The sequence below is a fragment of the Bos indicus genome, chromosome 11 (assembly GCF_029378745.1).
Source record: "Bos indicus isolate NIAB-ARS_2022 breed Sahiwal x Tharparkar chromosome 11, NIAB-ARS_B.indTharparkar_mat_pri_1.0, whole genome shotgun sequence".
Lineage (NCBI taxonomy): Eukaryota > Metazoa > Chordata > Mammalia > Artiodactyla > Bovidae > Bos > Bos indicus.
In genome coordinates, this window is record NC_091770.1 from 15,976,132 (window position 1) to 15,999,669 (window position 23,538).

Genomic DNA, 23,538 nt, shown 5'->3' on the forward strand with positions numbered 1-23,538 from the left:
TAGAACCATGAGAAATTTCCTTCCCCCCCACCCTTTGGTCATACCACACAGCTTGTAGAGTCTTATTTCCCCAGCCAGAGGTTGAACCGGTGCCCCTGGCAGTGGAAGCATGGAGTCTTAACCACTGCACTGAGACCTTTCTGTTTAAGCCACCTAGTCTGTGATATCTGTCATAGCAGTACAAGCAAACTAAGACAAGTCTCTATGGTAGAAACTGGTTTTCCCCTCAAAATGTCTATAGTCACTGGTCCATGAAGGAGTGGGCTGGGGGAAGGGGACTCCCTAGGGAGCTCACTTTCTGTGTGGGGAAGAACCGCCCTTTGGAGTGTATGGAAGAAGCCTGGATGCACAGGGACAAGATAAGCTGGCAGCACCTTGCCTGGCTGTCTTTGTGCCCTGGGCTTCATGAGTCCACACTACAGAACAAAGTCCGAAGGCCATGCAGAAGAATGACAAGCTCATGCTGGGCGTGGGCCTTTTCTGTAAGCTCTCCTTCATTTCCCTGGGCATGTTGTCCATCTTAGCCCAGCGGCCTCCTTGAATTTCTTTCAAACATTTCATGAGGCAGGTATCCTCCTGAATACAACAATCCCATTTTGTAAAGTAGAAATCTTTTTCCCCAGAGTTAAGTTTGGGATCTCCTGAGCCAGGAACAAACTGATGGCAATGTGGGAGACTTCCGTGGTAGTCCTGTGGTTCAGAATCCACCTGCTAATACAGGGGACATGGGTTCAATTACCTGGTCTGGGAAGGTCCAGATACTGCTGAGCAACTAAGCCTGTGTTCCACAACTACTGAGCCTACGCTCTAGAGTTACAAGATGCTACTGCTGAAGCCACTGAAATGAGAAGCCCCCGCATGGCAGTGAAGAGTAATCCCCGCTCTGCAACTAGAGATAGCCTGCATACAGCAATGAAGACCCAGCACAACTAAAATAAATAACAATTAAAACGAGAGAGAAGCCAAAATTTGAGTGACCAAAGGTAACCAAGAAAATATATGGGGTTCCATGTGATAAGAGTGAATGACTGGACAGTGTTCAGGATCAAGGCATCAGAGCCAGAGAGCCAGCTGTTTGTTCCAAGATGAATTTTGAGTTCCAAGACTCCACCTTCTCAATTTCAATTTCACTACACATCTTTACACCTGATCTCAAAGGTACCCAGAACTGCTTCTGATGTCCAGTAGCCACCAACTGGGGATTTTAGCTTCCTTCCAAACCCCCACATCATTTTAGACCCCTGAATAGAAAAACTGTTTTTCACAAAGGGAGATGATTACGTTGGAATAGTTTTTTGCAAAGTTCAAGTGTCAAATTACCGTGAAATCAGAATGGTGAGCAGAAATTCCACAACTCACAGCAACATCCATGCTGATTCATTTCTTCACATCGACATGGCAAAGAGCTGCTTCTTATCAGAAAACTCACACTTTCTTAGGCAGATGCATTAGTATAAAACAGCCTCTGACACATGTACTTTTTATGTCCCAGAGAACCCGACTCACTATGAGTCTGGATTCTATGGAAGCTCTGCTATGATGGTGTATTTTCCTTTCTCTCATTATCTCACTGTTAAAACTTGGGCGAATTATGCCATCTTTTTGACCCTGGGCTTCTCCTTTATAAAGTGAGGTCATTAACCTGATAAATAAGAGGTTCCCTTGAAAAGTGGAAAAACATGCCTCTGTCTTTCTGCACCACAGTCTATTTCTCTATTAGAACTAGAGAGTTTCTTTGAATAGACCAAAAAAAAAACAAAAAACAAAAACCTCTCTCAGAAGACTTGAATGAGCAAGATGAGGAAATCAGGTGTTTAGAGGTCAATCCTTGCAGCTGCACTGACTAGTAAATAACCCGCGCCTGGTTGCTGGTTTCTCTGTTTAGAATCATAAACAACAAAGGAAGAATACCAGCTCAGCTTGTATCATCACAAGTTATCCAAGTGATTCATTATCTAAGGACTGGAAATGATCTTGGAAATTATCCACAGGAAATTATCTGAAAGGTCTACAGTGACCTGTGAGTTACTCAGATCTGACAGGGAGGAATAAGCTGTTCCTGGTTATAGTCAACAAATCCAAAGCAACGGAGAGAGGAAGTGGGAGAGAGTGAAACTAGATACTTGCCATAGTGCATGGAATCTGAAAATGCATTTGCCTCTAAGCATGAGTAGATACATAATTTTTGTGTAGATAGCCCTGTATACATTCTATTTTCCTGTAATCGTTCCAGAATCTACAAAGTAAAGTGTTGAGAGGCATTGGCACCAAGTTCCCATGCTCTTTGGGAATCAATAGTGTACATCTGTTTTGTTGATTTTGAAAACTTTTTGGTAAAAGAAAAGCACAGAAGTCTGACAGGACTTCCCTGGCATTCCAGTGGTTAAGACCCTGTGTTTCCAATGCAGGGGGCATGAGTTTGGTCCCTGGTCAGAGAGCAAAGATCCCCTGCCTCATGGCATGGCCATAAACAAAAGAAAGAAAGAAAAACGCAGAAATCTGAGGAAATTGCAAAAGTTAGAGGTAATCTAGATATTTTAAGCACATTATAAGTGAAAATAAAGAAGATTTTATTAGCCTGACCAGCCTTGACAAATGCTGTAGAAATCCCTAAACTTTTCTTGTTTGGGCAAGGACTGTCTTGCAATCTGAACTTACTTTCTGGATGGAAATAGGCCAGAAGGCATAGGAGCTGTCTTGTGATTCTTCCTTGTCCAGTCCACGAATAGGAACATTCTAAAGAGTCCTTCTTAGCATCTGTGATGTCAGTGAGCAGCCTCGTGAGCCTGAGATGGGGACTTGCAAAGGCAAATGTGTGCAGGGCCAAGAAGGGACCAGAATGAGTGAAGTGGATGAGGGATAAAAAGAATTATTTCTGTCTGGGACAAGTGGTATTTCACTTTCCTCTTAAATGTCTTAATATAGTGGGATGAAAAATGGCCATGACACTTGGCCTCAGTCTGGGGAGATGGTAGAGGGTAGTGGGGACTTTAGGGAACTTTATTCCTCAGCTCCAGCTACATGTTGCCTGGTGGGAATGCAGCCCTAAAACCAGCAGAGCTGATTTTTCCATAAGAATTGAGAAAATTGGATTTTTAAAGTGGAAGTCTGGACTTGTACATTTTTGCAACTAATTCAAAATATTTGCAACTTTGTGAGAGCCAATCCTTTGTGAGGAAGCCTAACAAGACTACACCTTCAAGTTAGGTCTCTGTAGGAGGTCACTGTTCTACAACCTGCTGATGCTGAGTGAGTAAGAACTTGTTAGCACACACCATCTTCACTTTGGAGGAAAAAAGCCTAACACTGTGGTTTATTATTTACACGTCTTTAAGTAGATTTTTTACAGGTAATGAGAAAAATGCAAAAGAGAAGGGCATTTGAGGGACTTCTCTGCTGGTCCAGTGGCTAAGACTCTGCACTCCCAATGCGGAGGGCCTGGGTTCGATCCCTGGTCAGGGAATTAGATCCCACAGGCCACAATGAAGATGGAAGATCCCATGTGCTGAACTAAGATCTGGTGCAGCCAAATAAGTAAATGTTAAAAAAAAGGGGGGCATTTGAGAACAATATTTATAATGTGTATATGGCCACTATACTATCATATTTAATTGTCATAGCATCACAACCAGAGTTATTACAGAAAGGATGATTTTCTGTTAGGACCTGCAGGCACATCTATATGAGATATTGCTGATATCACACATGGCACTTGTTCAGTCACTTTGATGCTAGTATGATTCTCAGTTAAAAAAAAAACTAAAAAACTTTTGGAAAGACTCAGTTTCTTCCACAAAATATGGAGATTTAGATACATCTAGATGACAAAAGGAATAGTTTAGTCTTTATAAATCAGATGTTTGGCACTCTGTAGACAACACATTATTGAATTAAAAATTTCTTCTTATCCAAAGTCAAAATTAGATATTTGGAAAGAAACTATAATACCTAAAAACAAAGACACTTTTTATAAAATCTGGGCTTCCTCATTGTTTTAGATGCATGAAAATAATACATTTTGGGTCTTGAGTATTCTTTGATTTTTCAGTGAGATACTGCCTCAGACATTTCAGTATTGTCCCCCAGTCAATGATGGGTTTTTGCCTTTATTTCCCAAACCAAGTGTTACTACATTATTATGAAGTGGTAAGTTAATGAGAGATTTAACCATTTTCTTCTGTATTTTTCTGTTTTAAAAATTCTATAAATAATTTATGTTGCATTTAGTAGGGAGAAAGTATCTTTTTGCCTAAGTTCTTGGTGAATACCTTCAGGTTTTATGTGATTAATAGTTAAAGAGTGTCTAAAATAAATAAATAAATACATGTCCAGTTTCCTGGACTAGTAATAAGAAGCAAGTGTTGAAAAAAGTCACTGAGTATGAGATATTGTGGTGAGATAAAGATTAACAAGTGCATAAAACTATGTGAACACGCGGACTTGTGAAATCCCCACAAATTACCACAGAAGCCGATGAGGTTCTCATTCTAATTTTAGCTCCCCGCTTGGTTTCACTTACTATTTCAGCTCTTCAACACCCTTCTTGTGACAAGTAGATCCATCAGCAAAACTTTGGGTGGACATGTTTTTGTGTAATAGCCACTCTCAAGAATTGGTTTTAAGGACATTAGTAATCCAACATTTATTTCCATTCTGCAGAAGAATGAATGCAATGTGAAGACCTGGGTCCCGTTCATGACTCTTTGGTACACGCAAAATATTGCTGGCATTTCTATGTGTGTCTACTAAACTCTCCTGGACTCTTTGGGGCATGTGTATGTCTTTGTGGGGATTCCCAGGTGGCGATAGTGGTGAAAAACCCACCAACCAATTCAGGAGATGTAGGAGTCATAGGTTTGATCCCTGGGTTGGGAAGATCCCCTGGAGGAGGGTATGGCAATCCACTCCAATATTTTTGTCTGGAGAATCCCCTTGGACAGAGGAGCCTGGCAGGCTACAGTCCATAATGTCACAAAGAGTCAGACATGACTGAGCATGCATGGACACGTGTGAAGCCTACACAGACATCCAGAAAAAGGCTACATTAGATTATTTCACATGGACCATCACACACGCTTTTAGTTCTGATCCTGAGAACATGGTATTCTCTCTCCCTCTCTCCATGTTTGTTGAGTGAGTAAATAAACACGTAGGGACTCTAACTCCAGTTTTAAGACCTCACCATTCTGTTGGCATTCCTGCTCTTTCCACGCCTATCTGTTTTTTTCAATGTCCTTTTCTCTGCAAACAGTGTTCTTTTCTCTGATCAGTGAAACCTCACTTATGCTTTAAGGCACAATTTCTGTGAGTCAGAACTTGTTTTTACTTCTCTCATGACTCTTTCATAATGCCCTGCATCATAATTTTTGTTCATATGTATCCCCTCTTTAGACCCTATGGTCTCTGTACCTGATATATACTTGTACCTCTGCCATGGTGTTAATCACACTGGCACAGAAGTAAGTATTTATGAAGTAGATGAGAAAGTGACTGGAAGAAGTATTTGGTGTATTTTTATTCTCTCTAACATTAATCTATACTACTACAAATCTGGAAGCATGTCTTGAAATTTCATTATGGGCATGCTAATATAAAAGAAGTAAATTCATTCAATAGTCCAAAGAAAAAGCTTGAGACAAAAGTAAGATTAGAGAAGAAAACTGGAGAAGAAACAAATTTGAAGTTTAGAGACCATGTTGGAAGACTATGATAGCAGAGAAAGATAACCATATATGTTATCAGACATACTTCTGTGTTTGGGGCTAGAAAGACAAGATGACAGAGCCTAATTCTTAAGAAATTACTGGGGAGACAGAACTACAGAGTAACATAAATCATACAAAGCCTAAAGGAAGTCAGTATGTTGGGTGCCATAGTCTGCCTGGAAGAGTTGGGAGGGAGGAGGAGAATTCAAATAGGCATTTGAAAAGTGAGTTTGTGATTGCCATGCAGACATACTTGGAGGGGGAGAGCCATTCTAAGAAAAAACAGTATGTGCAAAGCTTGATGTTTTAGTTCAAGCTGCTGTTAAACCATATCATAGACTGTGAGGCTTAAATAACAAACCACACTCATGAGTTAATTACCTCCCAACAACCCCATCTCCAAATACCATCACTTTGAGGATTACGGTTTCAATATATGAATTTGCTGGGGGATTCAAACATTCAGTCCCTTTCACATGGGCATTAGGAAAAAGAAGTTCATTTTACAACAAAAGGTAAAGTGGAGGTGAGGAAAGAAGAGTGAGGGAACAGGTGGACAGAGTGAGGGCCATTCATGAAAGGCTTTGTATGCCAGGCAAAGACTTTTTATTGAGTAGGTAGGGAATGGTGAAAGAATTTTGAATAGGGGAGTTATGTCATCAATCTGACAATTCGGAAAGATTGATTTGGCACCAGTAGAAAGAAGAGGGAAACAGGAGATAAGAGTTGATCTAGAAGCCTGATGAGTAAGCATTCCCTGGACCAAGGGAAAGGTAATGACAGCTCGCACCCAGGAGTGGCAGTGGAGAGGAAGGCAAGTGGAGGTATATGAGAAAGTGTCTGGAGGTACATGATCAGACTTGGATGTGGAAGGATGATGAAAAAAGGCACTAGGCAATCTAGGGTGAATCCCAAGTTTCTGGCATCGAATACTGGAAGAAAGGTTGAGCTATAAATCAAGGAAGGAAATACAGGAAATATAGCAGTTTAGGAACCTGAAGAGGACATATTTTTAAGTAATTAAAAATTAATTGGTATAATTCACATACCATTAGAATCTACCTTTTTGTGTTTTTATTGAAGTATAATTGTTTTACAATGTCGTGTTCGTTTCTGGTATATAAGGAAGTAAATCAGCTATGTGTATACATACATCCCCTCCCTCTTGAGGCTCCCTCCCAGCCCCCCACCCCACCTCTCTAGGTCATCACACAGCACCGAGCTGAGCTACCTGTGCTAGATAGCAGCTTCCCACTAGCTGAATCTATTTTCTAGAATATACCTTTTAAAAGTGCATTTTTAGTATATTCACAAGGAATTTAGAATATTCCAGAACATTTTAATCACCCCCAAAACGGAACCCTGAAGTCTTCTCAGTCACTCCCTCCTCCTCCTTTCCCTCAACCCCTGGCCACTGCTATTAATGGTTTACCTTCTGTCTCTACCTGCTAGATTTGCCTATTCTGGACATTTCATACAAGTGGAATTTACAATATATGGCCTTTAGTGTCTGGCTTCTTTTACTTAGCATTTTATTTAGGAGGTTTATCCTTATAACATGTATCGGTACTTCATTTCTTGCTATGGCTAAATAATGTTCCATTGTATAGATACACCTCATTTTGTTTTTCCATTCACCAGTTCACGGACATTTGGGTTGTTTTTACTTTGGGGCTATTGTGAATATTACTTCTATGAATATTTGTGTACAAGTTCTTTGTAGACATACATTTTCAATTCTCTTGGGTATATACCTAGGAGTGAATCTTCTCAACTATATGGTAACTCTATGTTTATGCTTTTGTGGAACTGTGAAACTGTTTTCCAAAGTGGCTGCTTCATATTACATTTCCACTAGCAACGTATGATGGTAAGAAATGCAAACTTACCCTGAAGTTAAGTAGAACTCTCCCAGAGTCACTCATTAATAAGGAGCAGAGCCTAGATGTTATCTCAAGCGTGCCTCTCTCCAGAGTCCACTCTGTCCTCTATAGCAGTAGTCCTCAACCTCTGGGATCTGATACCTGATGGCCGGAGGTAGAGTGATGTAATAATAATAGAAATAATGTACACAATACATGCAATGTGCTTGAATAATCCCCAAACCACCCCTCCCACCACCACATCTGTGGAAAAGTTGTCTTCCATGAAACTGGTCCCTGCTGCGAAAAAGATGGGGACTGCTGCTGTGCTGTACACCACATCTGGAGTCAGTGACGCAGAGGTGCTGGCTGAGTCTTGTGATTGTGGATGAGTTTACATGGAGAGTTTGAGGCAAAATGGAAAGTCATGGAGACTGCAAACCCCCAGCAGTACAAGATCCTGCACTGCAGACTGGGAAGGTGTGACCAGAGGCATAGGAGGGAAATCAGGGAAGAAGAGATGGCAGGAAAATCATCCAAGGGGAGAATTTCAGGGTGAGTGTGGTCAAGAGGTGGAGAAGGCAATGGCAACCCACTCCATTACTCTTGCCTGGAAAATTCCATGGATGGAGGAGCCTGGTAGGTTGCAGTCCATGGGGTCGCTGAGGGTCAGACATGACTGAGCGACTTTACTTTCACTTTTCCTTTCATGCATTGGAGAAGGAAATGGCAACCCACTCCAGTGTTCTTGCCTGGAGAATCCCAGGGACAGGAAGCCTGGTGGGCTGCCGTCTATGGGTCGCACGGAGTCGGACATGACTGAAGCGACTTAGCAGCAGCAGCAGCAGCAGTGGTCAGGAGGTAACCCATGGTAGCTGAGCCTTGCTATAACTTGTGACGGAACGCACTGACTTCTCTACCAGAGTGTTTTTGGAGAGGTGTGGGGGTGGGGAGTGGAGGGAGAATTGATTTTGACTGGCTGAAGAGGGGATGAAATCAAGCCAGCAAATTCTACTTGGCTGTGGAGGGTGGGGAAAGAGGAGAGATGGCCACTGGAAAGCTTGTGTTCTTTGTTTGAGGCCGGGAAAGACATTTCATGTTTACATAAACTGCTAACGATTTAGCTCCAGTTCATCAGTTCCTCCCTTGTTTTATAACTGTGCCAACAAAATCCTTACTCCCATTTCTTTGCTTCTTCTAACTCTTTAACAGTGACTTTGTAAAAAGCTATCTTCCTCTCCCTCTCTCTTTCTTTCCCCTTTGTCTAACTAAATATATTTATTACTTTCATGTTTCCAGAAGTTACACAATTTCTGAAGGTTGATTTGGCACATGGAGTTTCCCTTGTTGCTCAGTTGGTAAAGAATCTGCCTGCAATGCAACAGACCCAGGTTCGATTCTGATAGGGAACCAGTGCTGTCGACCTCTAAACTTCCTGAGAATTCCTAAAGTTCTTTTTAGTATTTTTAACAGATCCCCACCAATCTCCTTGTCCTCCATGTGTAAATCTACTAGTAATCCATTTATAGTATTGTTCTAAGGTGGAAATATATTCTAAATTCTGAATAACAACTTTTCAAATATAGCTCAGAACATTTCATAATTTTAGGACTTCCTTTTTTTTTTCCTGTTGTGTTTAATGCCCTTAAAATCTTTATAAATGAAGGTAATTTTTGGTCTGACGGGGAAGGCAGGGTAATGTTATTTCTCTCATGTTAGGGATGGTGAAAGTGAACCTTAGAGAAATTAAGTGGGACTGAAGATAGGACTGAAATTTACTGTTCACTTATGTTTTCTCTTTTGTTGGTATGTACTGCAATCTCTTTTCAGGAGTAAGGTGAAATTAGTTAATGTCTTAGATGGGAGGAAGAGATATCACCACCTCTTGAGATTTGTTTTTCTTTGACAGAAAGAAACATTTGCTGTAGGAGAAAAATCTGAAATAGAATCATTAAGTGGTGCCTTCTAATTATGGGCTTCAAGCTGTGTATATTTGATTGAGAATACAGAAATAATTTAAAAAAAAGCATTTTGGGGAGGTTACAATAGTTTACTTTTAATTGGTTCCAATAAAAAGTGTATCTCCAAATCCTTGATTCAGGAATAATTTCAAACTGAGACTTGGAGAGAGTGGGACAAATTAAGAGAAGAGCATAGAAACATATACATTACCATACATAAAATAGATAGCAAGTGAGAATTTGCTGTGTAAAACAAGGAGCTCAACCCAGTGACAACCTAGAGGGATGGAATGGGAAGGAGATGGGAGGGGGTTCAGGAAGGACGGGATATATGTATACCTGTGGCTGATTCATACTGATGTATGGCAGAGGCCAACACTAAAGCAATTGTCCTCTAATAATTGTATTTTGTTCTATACTTCTTAATATTGTACAATTATAATCATTGATAATTAAAAAAATAAAAAATAGAAGTAAAGTTTTCATAACACTAAAAAAAGAATGCTATAAGCATATGAGTTTCTGAGCAAGTGCAAGATGTTTTCACTTATATACGTAGAGCTCATTCACTTTGCTGTACAGTAGAAACTAACACAATATTGTAAAGCAACCATACTCCAATAAAACTTAATTAAAACATAAATATAAACTAAATGGCAACCCACTCCAGTATTCTTGCCTGTAGAATGCCATGGACAGAGGAGCCTGGCAGGCTACAGTCCATGGGGTCGCAAGAGTCGGACTCGACTTAGCGACTAAACCACCACCACCGAAGTGTTAGAAGAATATTTCACTTGTATGAGAACACTGTACAGTTCACTTGAAAAGGAGAAATTAAGACTACATCTTCAAGTAGGTCTGTATCTCTGTAAACAAAATTAGCATCAAAATAATGTAAGAAATCTAGTTTTTAAAGCTTATTAGTGCAAGTAATAAAATTAAATAAATAATGATAATGATCAAACATTGTACAGTCCCTATCTTTTTGTGGTACATTCATTACTTATATGTTTTTTAAATCTTCAAAATTCAACTCATACCTGCCCAGCTCCAATCATTTCACCCTTAACAGCTCTTATTCCAAATACTGTCTTCCGTGTGTTCTTATTCGTTTTTCATATGATGCTAAGTTTTGATAGCAGATTGGTAATATCCATCTCCTGCCCAGTTCTAAAATCATGCTCATAATCCTAGCCACTTTGCTATCTGACACCAGTGAATTTTGCTGGTATTTTCTGTTTTCGTTTTGTGATCCATAAACTCAGTATTCTCCAGGGTCCTCTCTTTGAGGAAGCCTTCCTGAATCTCTTTGGTTAAATTTGTCCAATTCCTAGGCTCCTATAATGTCTTGGGCATATGTCTCTGATACTGGACTTAACACTGTTTTATAATAACCAGTTTATAATGGGTCTCCCTTACAGGGATGTGGGTCTTTATGAACAGCTCTTTATACCTTCAGCTCATAGCACAGTGCTGAACATTTCATAGGTAAGTAGTAATCACTGGCCTTTTTGCTCAATCAAACACATGCCTTTCTCTGAAAGCATGGAGACAATTTGAAGGCAATATTTCATTGTGTTATCTTCTTGCTGCATTCCTTTGTAACAACTTAGAACTCAGGTTTTGAAATCCTCTCCCAGTCCCTTCAGAGACAGGCAGCTTCCACTCCCAGCCCCAAGTGGTGATAGGTAAGAGAGAGATTTTGTCCTCCAGGCTGTGTCTTCTGTTCATATTCTCTTGCTTCTCAGTGGTGGTCTGTGTAATGTTTTCATTCCTTTGGAGCCTCTTTTGTATAGATTCTGTTCCCTGAGACTGTCAGCTGAATCCCAGTGGGAAGATACCTGAGTTTTACTTAACCCCCATGCCAGTTACTGAGAATGTCCTCCTGCTCATGGTGGGTTCACAGGTATGAGGATGTTAGTGTTGGCACTAAGTACTAAATGGAAGTTAATAACTAGCTCAGAGCTCACCCCACAAGGCCTCCTTGCATTTTCTTTTGGTAACAAATAACAAAGTGCTGTTGTTGTTGTTCAGCCACATGTCCAACTCTTTGCCACCCCATGGGCTGTAGCACGCCAGGCTCCTCTGTCCTCTACTATCTCCTGGAGTTTGCTCAAATTCATGTCCACTGAGTCAGTGATGCCATCTAACCATCTCATCCTCTGTTGCCCCCTTCTCCTTTTGCCTTCAATCTTTCCCAGCATCAGGGTGTTTTCTCAGAGTCAACTTTTGTTTTTTTGCTGCATTTTATTTATTGCTGGATTTCTGTGGTGGGGCCTGGCCTTCGAGAATTCATTGGGTAAAGTGCTCAGCACAGTGACTGGATTGTAGTACTCAAAAAGATGATTTCCTCTTCCTCCTCCTCCTGCATCATCATCATCATACACTCACTCTAAGGTAAATGAGCAATCAAAGGGTAAGGGAATATGACTTTATTTCACGGCATTTGGAACCACATCTTTCCAAAGAACTAGTGCCACAGACAGGATTGGTATGAATATATTATTGGCATCTTCAGGAGAAGAAAGTGTTGATCTTTAAAGAAAAAACCCTATTTTCCCAAAGTTTAAAGTGTTAACTTCTGAGCTAAGCATCTCCTATTTCTGGGTCTTATTTGGGGGATATTTACAATCTGAATACTGGAGTTGCCATAACCTTTCTGTGTGGGTGAACATGTCCATCTAGAAAATATCTGACTGCAAATGCCTAATATGTGTATATGTTAATACTCTTCCATGTTTGTCTACAGCCAAATGCAAGGAAAATACCCCCTTGGTTTGGACTTTAGAGTTTACTGCATTTTTAAAATTTTTTTATTGAAGGATAATTGCTTTACAACATTATGCTGATTTCTGACAGACATCAACATGAATTAGCCATAGGTTTACATATATCCCCTCCCACTTACCACCCTATCCCACCCCTCTAGGGTGTCACAGAGCCCTGGTTTGAGTTCTCTTCCATGGCATTTATTGCTAGAACTTCTTCAAGACTTTAATTTCTCATTGAACTGCAAATATGTCAGTGTGGTTGTCAGTACTAAATACTGTTAACCAAGAAAAAATAAATAAAATGCAACCTTTTTGCCAATACTTAAGTGTCACAGAAAAATGCTATGAGGTCTTGTGAGATGAGCTCTGAGACGGTTATTGACTTCTGTTCGGTGTTTGGTACCAGTGAGTCCCTAAATTGTCGAGCTTGCTGTAATAATGATTGTTATTCATTTTCAGACAATAGTGCCAGCGACAGAATGCTTAGAAGCTAAGCAAAGGGAACAGTAAACATTTGTTCTAGATAATGCCTAAAAATGGATCTAATAGGCAAGCATTAGCAACAGCTAACATTTGTCTGGATAGTGAAAAGAATATAAATTTTTGGAGTCACATGGACTTAGCTCTGCCACTTAACTAATAATATGATATGGACAAATAATTTCACCTCTCCAAGCCTCAATTTCCTCCTCTATGAAATGGTTATAATGATACCTAGCTTTCAGGGTGTTATAAGATTTAAACCTAATATAGGTAATTTCCCCAACATTATGTCTGTCACATTATACTCTCCAACAAGTAGTATTTGTATAAGTTATTATTATTTTGCTTTCTAGAATCCAGGACAACATTTATTATTAATGCTCAATTAATTTAGTAAAAGCTCTTTGCAGGAAAAAAATAAACAAGCAAAACAAATAAAAATTTAAAACTCAGGAAAATCTCATTGTGACATTAAATAAACCTATCTAAGTCAAAAATGAAAAAACTCGCTTTTATATCTGAGAGATTCAATATTATTCATGGCTATTGCTTCCGGTCAGTCTTAAATAGAATTTGGAAATATTGATCCACTATCTGTAAATGTGGGATACTTTCTTCTATGGGTCATCACTATGGCCCATTTGAAATGCTTTAACTTTGCCATTAGCACTATGTTCATTTTCTAAGTTCATACTATCATACTTTCTAAGTTGCTTTATGATAGAATCAACCCTGACCATGCTGGCAATGAGACTTTAACAGAGCACTCGAGCAAAAGTAACTGACTGGAGGAAATAAAGTAGAAAGATAAGTTCCAAGAACTCAGAGCTGACATGGAAAGAAATGAAAAAGAAAATTAAAACAAGACCAACACAGAAATAACCAAAGAATGCTCAATCTGAATAGTGAGCAACAGTAATGTGTCTTGTGACATATGACCTTTTAAAAAGTAACAGATAATGAAACCATTGGAGATTGTGCATGGTGGGTCCGAGACAGAGAAATCTTGACTAGAAAGGTAGAGAACATGGGAATGAGTGCTGAGGTTGAAGTTGCCAGAATGAAATTTCCTGAAGCAAGTCAAAGTGTGGTAGGTAAATTATTTCTTTATTATAGTTTCCTTTCCAATAGTATCTGTCTCCATCTTCCCTGTTGTAAGCAAAGCTGGGTGAGACGGGAGCCCCATGCCCTCAATATGGAAACCATCCAGAAAATGCCAACCACGCTTTAGCTCTGAGGTTCATACTTATAGAAACTTATGTGACTAGATGATAACAGTAGAAACCCAGAATTGCCTGCTCCATACAGAAGAAATGAGTGAGTAATGTCACCCAAGGAACAAGGAACACTAAACTTCCTCTCAAAACAAACTCCAGACGAAGAGAAAATCAGCCTTTTATTCTTGATGGAAATTATCCCAATACTTCTGGTTTCTTTCTTCTGATCTTATACAGTATCTTTTGCTTCTTTTCTCCTCTGGGTAAACCTCAGATCTGCTTCCATCAGACCTGCTAGCGGATGACCTTGTCTCCTTCTTTTAGAGTAAATAGAAGTCACTAGACAGGAACTTCCTTGACTTCCTGCTATCAAAAGGACACATACACCTGTATCTGTACCTGTTTTTTCCTCTTCCATGCCTTTACATTGAAAGAGGCAACCTTCTGCTTTATCCAAGGTAAATCCCTCCACCTGGGCACAGCCCATCACTGTTGTCTTTCCAAAGACCTTGTTATATAAGTTCTTTTTCTCTTGCCCCTTAAATTTCCCTTTCCACTGATGCTTAGCACTTAAACATGTAACAGATATCCAGAAGCTAACTCAACATTCCCCTTAAGATGTCTCAGACATCTCTAACTCCACACATTCAAAAATGCATTCATTGTTTGCTGCCCTCTCCATGAACTTCCTACTCCTTCCCCCGTTCCTTAGTTTCTCAGTCTCAGGGAAATGGCCTGTAACCCAACCAGATGTCTAGCTGGAAATCTGGAAATTATCCCTGATTCCTCCTTTCTCCGCATTCCCCATAGCCAACAGATCAGCAAATCTTGGTGGATCTACCTTCAGAATATGCTCTGTGACCAATCACGTCTCTGCATTTTCACTGCCACACATTGTTTTAGATAACCTATATCTCTTGCATAGATAGTTATAACTGACTATGAACTGGTCATTAGTGTAGTCTTTACTAATTTCTCCTCCATATTGCAGCTGGAAGAATCTTTAAAAAAAATCCAAATTTGATCATACCATTCTCCTACTTACTTTTAAAACAATGGATTCTCATTACCTTTCTGATAAAGCCCAAACTCCTTAATATAGCTAACAATACAGTTCATGAGCTATTGCTACTGACCTTTTTAGGCTCATCTCTTGCCCCATTCAATACATCAGTCATTCTAAATATCTTTTAACTTTTCTTAATTGCTATCATCCTACCCACACTTGGCCTGGCTAAAACTCGTCTGACTCCTAGACTGTCTTAGTGCTCCAGCCCTTCACAGGATACTTTAATTTCTTATTTAATTCTTTGCTGGAGTATAAGAGCAAGAATTTGAAAAGACCCTGATGCTGGGAAAGATTGAGGGCAGGAGGAGAAGGGGATGACAGAGGATGAGATGGTTGGATGGCCTCACCGACTCGATGGACATGGGTTTGGGTGAACTCTGGGAGTTGGTGGTGGACAGGGAGGCCTGGTGTGCTGCGGTTCATGGGGTTGCAAAGAATAGGACATGACTGAGCAACTGAACTGAAGAGCAAGAATTATGTTTGTCTTGTTCGTCAATTTATCCTTCTCTCTGCTTGTCTCCAAATTTTTCTACCAGCCACTCAAGTGTACCTTGCTTGGTATCTGGTGTCCAGTAGATACTCAATAAGTATAGGGTTAGCCACAAAATTCATTTGGGTTTTTCTGTACAATCTTACAGAAAAACCTAAATGAACTTTTGAGCCAACCCAATATTTGTCATGACTTCCCTGGTGGCTCAGATGGTAAAGAATCTGCCTGCAATGCAAGAGCCCCAGGTTTAATCCCTGGGTCAGGAACATCCCCTGGAAAATCCCCTATCCACTCCAGTATTCTTGCCTAGAGAATTCCATGGACAGAGAAACCTGGTGGGCTTATAGTCCATGGGGTTGCAAAGAGTTGGACACAACTGAGTGACTAACACTTAACACTTACTTACAATATTTGTCAAATAAATTAACTATCTTTCATAGTTTTGTCATTTCTCTTATTGAACTCAATAATCTTGATTCTACTGTGGAGTCTCAGTGAATATAATCACAGTACTTTTAAAATTTCATGTCTCTGTAGACAAAGGAAGATTAAGCTTGAGTGTTGCCAGAATTACAAATGCTGTGACACCTTAGTTGTTAAAACTTAAAGTGTGAAAGTTTGTAATAACTACTGCTCATTTTAGCAAAGGATTTAGGCTTTTGGAGCAATCCCCTTGTCTCCATATGAAGGTCATATGAGTGTGGGAACATACTTATGGTTACTTATATATTAAGACCATATCTGCCATTAGGAAGGAAGAATCTTTCAAGAGATTTTATTTGTCTTTTCTTGCAACAGAGATAGTGCTATAGACAAAACTATCTTTGGAAGTTCTAATATGGCCAATATAATTTCAACACTATTCCTTGAATACTTACTAGATGTAATATTTCACCTTATAAATTCTGCAATCCTAGAGCTACAGGCAATCAACCTTTGCTGTTATTCTGGCATGTTTCCTAGACGCTGTCTGGGAGTTTAGTCTACAACATCTATGACAGTCATTACCTTACTTTGGCTTCAGCGCTTTCAGGAATTCGATTCCATTGCTGATGAGGCCACCTGCCGCTGGATGCCCTAGTGTCACAGAATTTTTTTTCTCCTATTTCCTTCTTCTTTCTCTAAATTAACATCTCTTCCTGTACTTCTACACATTGATCTTCAATAATACTTCACCTTAAGTCCTCAACTTAAATGCTTTTAAATATGGGAAGGGAAGAGGAACTGTGTACAAAGGGAGACACCTTCCCGAGCACCCAGTTTTTTGCAAGATTGACGGTGCGTGCCTTTTATGTTACCTTCTGACTCAAACAGTCTAGTCAGTCAGTTCAATCAGTTTAGTCACTCAGTTGTGTCCGACTCTTTGTGACCCCATGAATCGCAGCACGCCAGGCCTCCCTGTCCATCACCAACTCCCGGAGTTCACCCAGACTCGTGTCCATCGAGACAGTGATGCCATCCAGCCATCTCATCCTCTGTCGTCCCCTTCTACTCCTGCCCCCAATCCCTCCTAGCATCAGAGTCTTTTCCAATGAATCAACTCTCTGCATGAGGTGGCCAAAGTACTGGAGTTTCAGCTTTAGCATCATTCCTTCCAAATAAATCCCAGGGCTGATCTCCTTCAGAATGGACTGGTTGGATCTCCTTGCAGTCCAAGGGACTCTCAAGAGTCTTCTCCAACACCACAGTTCAAAAGCATCAATTCTTCGGCTCTCAGCCTTCTTCACAGTCCAACTCTCACATCCATACATGATCACAGGAAAAACCATAGCCTTGACTAGACGAAGCTTTGTTGGCAAAGTAATGTCTCTGCTTTTGAATATGCTATCTAGGTTGGTCATAACTTTCCTTCCAAGGAGTAAGCGTCTTTTAATTTCATGGCTGCAGTCACCATCTGCAGCGATTTTGGAGCCCCCCAAAATAAAGTTTGACACAGTCTAGTAATTAGCATTAATGGCATTTCACTCAGAATGGTAATGGCATTTTACTCACAGTAGTAAAATTCTCCCCGTTTGTCTATCTGATATTGAAACACGATTTTGGAAAACTAAATGCTCTGAGTCAAGAGTCTGGGACTCTTAAGATCTGTCCATGTATAGTTGCATGGAGTTGGCTCCTTTGCACAATCTCTAACATTGAGAGCATCATTCTTATTGTCCTAAGCCACCTCACAAGGATTTTTTGGGTCTTCACAAGTCACATTAATGAAAGTCTTTTGCTGTGTGAAGGCATCATGGCCTTTGGAAATCACACCCAACAGAAGTCTATTGTTCTTTTGAGGTGAGACTTTCTCTCTTAGAAAGAATTCAAGCTCTGGGGAAATTTTGACTTACTGTGTCCTTTTCAAACCTGTGAAAAATGTTTATGCTGGGGACCAATAATTTTCACTGAAGCCAGAGAGTACCTATCAACACGAAAGCAAGTCCAAAGCCATCAGAAGACTAAACAACATGGAATAAAATAACATTGACATTCTCACTAAGACTGTCAGGAGTGATTTAGAATCAGTTTCATGATCACCATAACAAATTGTTTCAGAGATATACTAACATTCAAAAGTCAATGTTTGGAAATTCTTAATGAGTAATCTACCCATAGATGTATATTTGGACTAAAATAATGTTGTATGTTGTGTATAAATTTTGGTTTTGTCACACTTGCAGGTTTTTTGGGCTGCATAAGGTCTTAGTTGCAGCACGCTGGATCTGCATTGTTGTGAGGGCTTCTTTCCAGTTCCCTCAGGGGCTTAGTTGCCTCACGGCATGAGGAATCTTAGTTCCTTGACCAGGGGTTGAACCCACATCCCCTGCTTGGAAGGTGGATTCTTAACCATTGGACCACCAGGGAAGTCCTCCATACTTGTAGCTTTTAATTGGCTGGAATTTATTTTATTTTTAAAAAACAATTTGATGTTAAAAATATCATGGCACCAAATAACTACTTCAAATGTATTGTCTTTTTAATTAATTTTGTGGGTGATGTTTAGACAAAAATCTCAAACCCACTTATAACTGAAGGGTTTTGGAAATGCTTTAATGCAATGGATTATTTGGGGCTCCTATTATTTAACTCTGGGGATTTATTTCTGTTCTTTTATCAGGTTCTTCAAAGTACTTATTATTTGTGTTGGATAAACCAATTCAGCAGACTGCATCCTCAATGCATTTGCCAGTGATGAAAACTGCCCTTAATATTCTTTCAGGTCTGGATATCTATCTGTGTAAGACCAATAGGTAAGTATTTCTTTAAACTATTGTAGATTATGTAAGAAACTTGCCAAAATAATTATGAGAGGAAAAACCAAAAGAAACATGCCATGGTATTAACAAGAGTTCTTTGGATGATGAAATTGTAGATAATGATTTTTCTTTCCTTTTTCATTACTGTCCTATTTTAAGTGATGAATGCATATTGCCTTTGTAATAAAGAAACTTTACTTTTGAACAAACAGTTGTAGACACAATAATATCCACACAAATGAAATGAGATCTCAGGTACATATGCAGGTGATAGAATTCTAAACAGGGACACAGATACATCTCCTGATTGCAGAAACAGATTGTAACTGGAGAGCCTTGTCCATCTGGCTCTCATGTACTGATTCTTTGCAGATCACAAATATAACTCCAAATATGGTGACAGGTCTTTGGTGCCAGATTACTTCTAACCCTCTGGGGAAAGTCAATACCTTCCCCATACTAGCTGAATAATTTTGGTTTTGACCTCAGAATTAGTTTAATTAATCTAGGTTGTTTGGTTCTAAGTAATACATTTACTCTTCATTAGCAAGCATTAACAAGATTAAAAAAAAAAAAAAGCCTGTTTATTGAGGGCAGGAGGAGAAGGGGATGATAGAGGATGAGATGGTTGGATGGCATCACCGACTCAATGGACATGGGTTTGGGTAGACTCCAGCAGCTGGTAATGGACAGGGAGGCCTGGCGTGCTGCAGTTCATGGGGTCGCAAAGAGTCGGACACGACTGAGTGACTGAACTGAACTGATATAAGAAGGTAATCAAACTTGTCAATTGTCCAGTGTTGACTTTTCATGGGGTTGACAGAATTTGCATTAAGAAAATCAGAAAAATTCTGCCGCAAAATGTCCTGGAAGAGTACCAAGTTCTTATTATCGTTGACTTTTTGTGGGGTTGACAGAATTTGCATTAAGAAAATCAGAAAAATTCTGCTGCAAAATGTCCTGGAAGAGGTACCAAGTTCTTATTATCGATGGAGTATAGGCAGGTACTATCATATCTAGAAAGCTGCAGAAAATCTAGAAAACATCTGTTCCAGTAATGTTTACTAAAAGCTGCTACTAAACTAGCTACAGTTTAGTAGCTTTTAGTACTAAAACAAACTAAAAAACAACCTCTTAAAATTTTATGGTATCCACTCTTCCAAATATACACATATTCAAAAACCAGCATTTTATCATTTTTATTTTACTCTTTCTTTATCCATCCATTTACTCATTCATTAATTCAGCAAATTCTTTTTTTGAGAGGCAAAATCTTAGGAACTGGGGAAAATACCAGAGAGCTAACACAAAAATTCCTGTACTCATGGAGCTTATGTATGTAGTGCTAGAAAGATTTAAGTGCAGATGAACAAGTAAAATATATAGCATCTTAAATGGGGATACATATTATGAAGAAAAATAAATCCGGGAAGAGAGATAGGGCATGCCAATTGGGAGGTGGGCATGGAGAGAGGGTGTTGTGTTAAATTATGGTGTTCGGGAAGGGTCTTACTGATAAGGTTACTTTGTTAAGAGATGTAAGAGTTGGTTCCGCACTACTTTAACAATCCCATTTCACAAACCCTTTGAGTATCAAAGTGGCTCAGCATTGATCCAGTGTTTCTGTTATTTTTATGACACGTGAAATAATTCTTCTTTTGATGCTCTAAGAGTGGTACCTTTAGCTCAAGACTGTGTTTCCACTGGATTTATTTAGCTGGTGAATAGACTCAGATGTCAGTCTTCAGTGGCATCGTTGAACTAATGCAGCCGCACGTGTGGACCTTAGGCTTTTTTTTTTTTTCTTTTCTTTGCATTCATGTGTTTGCCTTCTGAAATTGACTGGGCCCACTGAAGGCAGGGATGAGGTGATGATGAGTTCATCTTGGCAGCCTCAATGCCTTGCCTAGTGCCTAGCAATTGTCAGGTGCTCCATGACTACAAAGGAATAAATAAACTTTGAGAGTAAAAGAGACATTGACTTTAAACAGTTCAAGAGATGCAGTCCGAATGGCCACATTTACCTGCTAAACGGTTCAAAGTGGATAACTGTCTTACATCATGATGATGTCTCCATTTCTCTAAGCCTTGTATGGAGCTGGCATCAAGGACTTGCTCTGTAAAATAAAATGACGTTGTGTTTCCTACAGGGACACTTTTGGTATAAGCATCTCGGAGAGGTTGTTTCTAATCCCACTTTCCCCATGCCGTTGCTATAAAATGGACAGCTTTCAGGCCCACGTTTCCTTCTACCTCTGTGACAAATAACCTGGTTTATATTGTCTTTTTGAGACGGTGTGAAGTGCTGTTTTTCACACTAGATTAGGGGGCAAAATTATGACAGCTCATGATGTCCGCACTTGGGAGAGCAATACAAGGGAAAAAGGGAAACCAAAAACTTTTATAATGGAGTTCTGATTCAAGGCCTTAATAATTGTATGGCTTTAGACCAACTGCCAAATTTCTGTGAACCCCATGACCTTGTGTCTATACTGGAAATCATAATTACTACCTTACAGTATTGCTGTGAAGGTCAAGTTGGATAATATATGCAAAACATCTGATATAAAACCTGGTACATAATGTGGATGTTCAATAGATTATTGTTAATATTTTTAATACTATTAGAAAAGTTATGCAAATAATATTTTTTTACCAGTTGTTCAACATTTACATGATCACATTTACATAATCCTCATTAATATATTTGCGCTTTAAAGTTTATCTCTCTATATATACTTGTAGGGCCTTCCCTGATAGTTCAGTTGGTAAAGAATCCACCTGCAATGCAGGAGATCCTGGTTTGATTCCTGGGTTGAGAAGATCCTCTGGAGAAGGGATAGGCTACCCACTCCAGTATTCTTGGGCTTCCCTTGTGGCTCAGCTGGTAAAGAATCTACCTGCAATGCAGGAGACCTGGGTCTGATCCCTGGGTTGGAAAGATTCCCTGGAGAAGGGAAAGACTACCCACTCCAGTATTCTGGCCTAGAGAACTCCATGGAGTTTATAGTCCATGGGGTCACAAAGAGTCAGACATGACTGAGCCACTTTCACTTCCATATACTTGTAATAAAATTAATCCAAGTAATCAGCAATACGTGAACCATGAACTTCCAGATGTTCAAGCTGGTTTTAGAAAAGGCAGAGGAACCAGAGATCAAATTGCCAACATCCGCTGGATCATCAAAAAAGCAACAGAGTTCCAGAAAAACATCTATTTCTGCTTTATTGACTATGCCAAAGCCATTGACTATGTGGATCATGATAAACTGTGGAAAATTCTGAAGGAGATGGGAATACCAGACCACCTGACCTGCCTCTTGAGAAACCTGTTTGCAGATCAGGAAGCAACAGTTAGAACTGGACATGGAACAAGACTGGTTCCAAACAGGAAGAGGTGTATGTCAAGGCTGTGTATTGTCACCCTGCTTATTTAACTTATATGCAGAGTACATCATGAGAAATGCTGGGCTGGAGGAAGCACAAGCTGGAATCAAGATTGCTGGGAGAAATATCAATAACCTCAAATATGCAGATGACACCACCCTTATGGCAGAAAGTGAAGAGGAACTAAAGTGAAAGTGGAGAGTGAAAAAGTTGGCTTAAAGCTCAACATTCAGAAAACGAAGATCATGGCATCTGGGCCCATCACTTCATGGAAAATAGATGGGGAAACAGTGGATGACTGTATTTTTCTGGGCTCCAAAATCACTGCAGATGGTGATTTCAGCCATGAAATTAAAAGATGCTTACTCCTTGGAAGGAAAGTTATGACCAACCTAGATAGCATATTAAAAAGCAGAGACATTACTTTGTCAACAAAGGTCCGTCTAGTCAAGGCTATGGTTTTTCCAATAATCATGTATGGATGTGAGAGTTGGACTATAAAGAAAGCTGAGTGCAGAAGAACTGATGCTTTTGAATTGTGGTGTTGGAGAAGACTCTTGAGAGTCCCTTGGACTGCAAGGAAATCCAACCAGCCTATTCTAAAGGAGATCAATCCTGGGTGTTCACTGGAAGGACTGATGTTGAAGCTGAAGCTCCAATAATTTGGCCACCTGATGCGAAGAGCTGACTCATTGGAAAAGACCCTGATGCTGGGAAAGATTGAGGGCAAGAGAAGGGGACGATAGAGGATGAGATGGTTGGATGGCATCACCAACTCAATGGACATGGGTTTGGGTAGAGTCCAGCAGTTGGGAAGCCTGGCATGCTGCAGTTCATGGGGTTGCAAAGAGTCGGACACAACTGAGCGACTGAACTGAACTGAATGTTTATGATAATATGCTCCTGAGTGTCTTTATCACTTAAGAAAATAAAGAAATTGTAAAATGTTGTAAATTCTTTTCAACTGAAAAACAAGATGTTATTTGATAGGGAACATTCCCATGGTCTGGAGAAGGAAATGGCAACTCACTCCAGTATTCTTGCCTGGAGAATTTCATGGACAAGGGAGCCTGGCGGGCTACAGCTCATGGGGTTACAAAGAGTCGGACACAACTGAGTGACTAACACACACACACATTCCCATGGTCTCAGAGCATCATACATGCTAAGGAATAGTTTCGCAGGCATTTTGCCATCATGGTGATTCACACAATCTCTTATCACTTTGATAATTTTCTTGCAGAAATACAGAGTAAATGGAAGTCATTATCTTTTCAGGTAGGAAAGCCATGCTTTAACTCTAGTTAAAGATATGTTAACTAGTCTGGCAGAACTCTAGTCTGATATTTTTTCT

General features: G+C 39.8%; 1 protein-coding gene across 7 annotated transcripts in view; it reads left to right on the forward strand.

The window, feature by feature from the left end:
* RASGRP3 (RAS guanyl releasing protein 3) overlaps window positions 1–23,538 on the forward strand; it is a 117,567-nt gene that overhangs the window by 50,254 nt on the left and 43,775 nt on the right. For 6 of the 7 annotated variants that reach the window (XM_070798492.1, XM_070798494.1, XM_070798493.1 and 3 more), the window contains exon 2: window positions 18,659–18,791. The gene's annotated coding sequence lies outside the window, so the exon portion shown is untranslated. Of the gene's footprint in view, window positions 1–18,658; window positions 18,792–18,811; window positions 23,463–23,538 lie in introns of those variants that run through there. The other variant, XM_070798495.1, reaches the window with a different exon arrangement.